General features: G+C 36.6%; 1 long non-coding RNA gene across 1 annotated transcript; it reads left to right on the plus strand.

Annotated features, from left to right (window-relative positions):
* Positions 1-830: 830 nt before the first annotated feature.
* Positions 831-4,241, plus strand: LOC137075955 (uncharacterized). The gene is made up of 6 exons (XR_010905127.1): positions 831-1,126; positions 1,269-1,499; positions 1,789-1,902; positions 3,041-3,153; positions 3,249-3,327; positions 3,440-4,241. It is a non-coding gene; the product is annotated as an uncharacterized lncRNA (long non-coding RNA).
* Positions 4,242-4,477: the final 236 nt, after the last annotated feature.

Raw genomic sequence — 4,477 nt, forward strand, 5'->3', positions numbered from 1 at the left:
TTTTCATTATGCATTTCATCATGGATCTTGTCATTTATAGCCAAATCATAGATTATAAGGCCATAGGCTCATACCCTGTTGACCTATCAAAAAAACGAGAACACATTTTCGCAGGAAAGCCAACACATTTGACCTTCAAGGTAAGATTGCAACATGAACAACAATCCAATCACAATGATATCAAAGCATTTTTTGTCTGAAATATTAAATGTAAGGCCTGGTGTAAATTACATTTAATCTATTACTATTTTTAGTTTAGTTTTAGTTTGTTCTTTTTTATCATAATGGTGTTTTGCTGCAAATCAGTGATATATAACATTAAAGGTGTGGATTTAAATTAATTTTGTTTACTTTTTTAAATTAAATTTGATTAAAGAAAACAATTAAAAGTCAATAATAAATGAATTTGTTAACAACCTATAAACTTGTCATATGGAATTAATTCTTTTGTCATAGATGGTAAACTGTACTATATCCGACACAAAGGCACTACCAATATTGTTAGATCCAAAGTAGTATGTGGGACAAAAGAAGCAAATAAAATTTGAGGAGTTTCATGCCAACAGCATTGGCGCTCACACAGGTCCAAAAAAAACCTCTACATGCAATTTCTACAAGATTGTGTTGGCCTGGTATGTCAAAGGACATTGAGAATTGGGTATGTACTAATTTACTGATCTTGCCATACTATTACATTATTCACATTTGTTTATACAAGGTGGCGCAGTGTTAATCATGTCAGGCTAGCAGAACCTCATTAAAACAATGTGACAATGTCCCAATTGTGGTATGCTTTCTTCTCCATCGCTCACTTATACATAGTGGGCATACTTTATACTTCGCCCAGAAAGGCTCTGCTCAACTTTTTTTTTCTTCTTCTTGGTCATTTCAGGTTAAACAGCCATTTGAGCTTGTGGGGATGGACCTTGTCAGCCAATTAAACATGACCGAAAATGGCAATCAGTACATCTGTGTTATAATTGATTATATGACAAAGTGGCCCCAGGCCTATCCTTTAAAAACTAAATCTGCCAGAGAAGTGACTGATTGCCTGATAAAATGTGTCCACCAATTTGAGGCACCACAAAGGGTTCTCAAAGATCAAGGGACAAAGTTTGTTAATAAGGCAAGTTGTACTAACATGTTGTGTAAATTATCTACACTTGTGTTTTTTACATGATGTTTTAACACTTGCTCTTGTCTACATCATAACCTTTGATCTTTGTGCAATGTGCTCTTAATGAAACTCATTTATTTCATATCTGTAGGTCGACAGACGGATATGTGAGATGCTGAACATTGAAAGGTCCCTATTTTATATATATTCAAAGATCTCTGTGCAGGCTTGTAAAAGACAAGCCAAGTGACTGGGACAAGCATCTGGAGGCAGTCATGTTTGGACTCCGAACAAAGCGACAAGTGACAACAGTTTTCTCCGTTTTTTTCTTATGTTTGGTAGAGAGACCCATTACCCCTCTGAGATACCAGAGAACTACATGGTAACTACATAAAGGTCATGAAAATTGAAATAAGCTGCAATGATAAATGTATATTCTATATACTACTACGGTACCACTGCATGTACTAAATTTAAAAAGGAAGTAAAATGAACTTAACTCCAACCTTGAATAATTTAGTAATTTTTTTTAGAAAGTCTTACTCAGTATTTCAATGGCTTTGTACACTAATAAGTAAATGGTAAAAATAAAATGCAACCGATAAATAACACTAAACAAAATCATCCCTTATGCGTTGGTACTAATGCCAAAATGTTAATTTTCTTTTCAGATTGACAAGAGTGTAGAGGAAAACTTCTCAATTCAAGAAGTCACTGAGTCGGCCATTAAAATTAGTGACATTTTGATGGAGGCACAATCAAACATGGCTGCTTCCCAGGAAAAAGTGAGAAAACAAAAAAAGTACCCTCTCTCCAAATTGAATGTAGGTGACAAGGTGTGGAGGTAAAATACCCGAATGGAGCAAACGCAAAGTTGGCAAATTAGAGGCCAAATTTCTTGGCTCCTTTAAAATAACATCTTTGGAAGGCAAGAATGCTGCTTTTGAAGATGAAAAGGGTTTTGAAGATGAAAAGGGTGTTTCAGTTCCAAAAATAAACATTGACTATTTGAAGCACTGTATTGAACAGCTTCCCCGCATCCCACACAAGTTAAAAACATCTTTACAGGTCAATTTAACTTCCACAGCCAATTCATCATCATCAGCCACAGTCCCAGTTGTGTCCTTATCTCACTCCAAACCAGCCTCTCTGCCTCCAGGCCCAATGGTGGTGCCTCCAGTCTCTCTGCCTCCAGGCCCAGTGGTGGTGCCTCCAGTCTCTTTGCCTTCAGTCTCTCTGCCTCCAGGCCCAGTGGTGGTGCCTCCAGTCTCTTTGCCTTCAGTCTCTCTGCCTCCAGGCCCAATGGTGGTGCCTCCAGCCTCTCTGCCTCCGGGCCTAGTGGTGGTGCCTCCAGTATCTCTGCCTCCAGGCCCAGTGGTGGTGCCTCCAGTCTCTTTGCCTCCAGGCCCAGTGGTTTCCTCAGCCAGCTCTTCAACAGCAGCTGGCTCTTTTAATTTAGAAACATTTATGTACTTCACAATATGCCTTCCTATGACATTGTTTGTTTAATGTGTGGTTATAAGTAAAATATTATAGATGCACAGATACATCAATTTAAAGGGGTATTCACCCTTCAATTAAATGATAGACATGTTATCTCTGAACTGTGGAGATTCTTCTATAGTCACTTGTATGTGATCTCTGCATTCTTTTGTATGTTAACATTTTCCAGGTATCAGAGAAGCCTGGGGAGGAAAATCTGTATATGTGCTGCTGTCAAAGATAGGGCCATTCAAATGAGACCTTAAACGATTACTGATTCTGGTTATAAGCATACATTTGCATTAACTTTTTAAGCATAGGTTTATCTGACGTATTTGAAGGATGTAGGAAGATGGACATTTATTTACTTTTTATTTCTTTATTGAAACTAATAATCTAAAGCCTTTATTTATTCCTGTAAGGTTTATTTATTCCTGTAAGGTTATGAATGCCTACATGTACCACTTACTACAAAGACACAACCTGCATTCTCCAGAAAAGGCAGCCTGCATAGACTCTTTTGAAATGACCAACATCTGGCTGCAAAAATTAAGGTTGGTGGATGGATCCAAAGGAGTACACATATATATTTGGGGTCATTAATGATAACCACTGGACTCTAACAGTAATATTTATGTTTTTTAAATAGTCAATCAAGAGAAGAGGGCTCTGTTTCTTGATCCTCTGGGGAGAGCAATGTAAAAATTAAAGTGTCGGGATTTGACCAGGTAAACCAACATTTTAAATGAGTTCTACAAAAAGGGAAAAAAAATATTAAATGGCCAATATATTTATAATACATTTGTTATTTTGTTTAAAATGAATATTCATTTGTTTCAGGTCCTTCATGGCACAGAGGGGCTATTACCATTCAAGATGGGCGTGTGACACAATACCCTATTCACATCAACAGGATGGCAGTTCCTGTGGGCCGCTTGTGCTTAAAGTAACTATTAGACAGTTGGTGTCAATTGCAATCTGACTTTGGAATATTGTTTTAATACCTTATGGCACAGATTCAGCCAAATCTCAAGCATTGTTTCGCATTGATCCTGTATAATATTTATCCTGTATAAGCATCCATTCAACAGAACTGTTGACTTCAATTTTAAAGCATCAATGGTATATCAATGCATCGTTAATCAGTTTGATCATGCATAATTTCAGTGTGTATGTGACTGTTCACAACAAATACATGTTTTATGGCAATATAAACCAGATTTAGTCAACCAAATCACTTGTCTACTACAAAACAGTGGTAAGTGGCCTATTAAAAAGTAACTTGTTTCAAAGTCCAAATATTCAGGCAGTTTGGTCTTGCAAGATGTAGTATAACAATCGTTAGTTGATTAGTTTAAGTAAAAACATCAGTTTTGCCTGTTCAGTTGTCTGTAAAACTTCTAAGTATGTTGTATGATAACATGTATCCTCCTGTAGTAGACTTAAAGGACCTGTGCGTTCTGTGTGGGGAAACACTCCTTACAAAATGTGACTGACTGGGTAAGCCTAAAAAAAAGCCCAAATTCTAATATGAATAGCTGAATATATCATTTCAAAATTATTCTTGAGAACATTAGATTGGTTGTGACGTGTACCCACAGTGGTTTCACTGTTCGTGTGTGCAAAGAACGGGGAAAGAAGACCGATACATCTGTCCTGTTTGTACAACTTGAACTCGATTCATTTTGTCCTTCTAATTGAAATGTAACTATTTATTTAATTTGAAATCACATGTTTAAGTGTTCAGATTACATTTGAGTTACCGTTTTAATAAATACTCAAGTTTAGTTAACTCTGTGTAATGGATTTCTTTCTAACAGAAGTTCGTTTTTGGGCTCCTTTGAAGACCTGATATTTTATGGCAAGGGGTAATGTACA

Source organism: Pseudorasbora parva, chromosome 5, assembly GCF_024679245.1.
Source record: "Pseudorasbora parva isolate DD20220531a chromosome 5, ASM2467924v1, whole genome shotgun sequence".
NCBI classification, from domain to species: domain Eukaryota; kingdom Metazoa; phylum Chordata; class Actinopteri; order Cypriniformes; family Gobionidae; genus Pseudorasbora; species Pseudorasbora parva.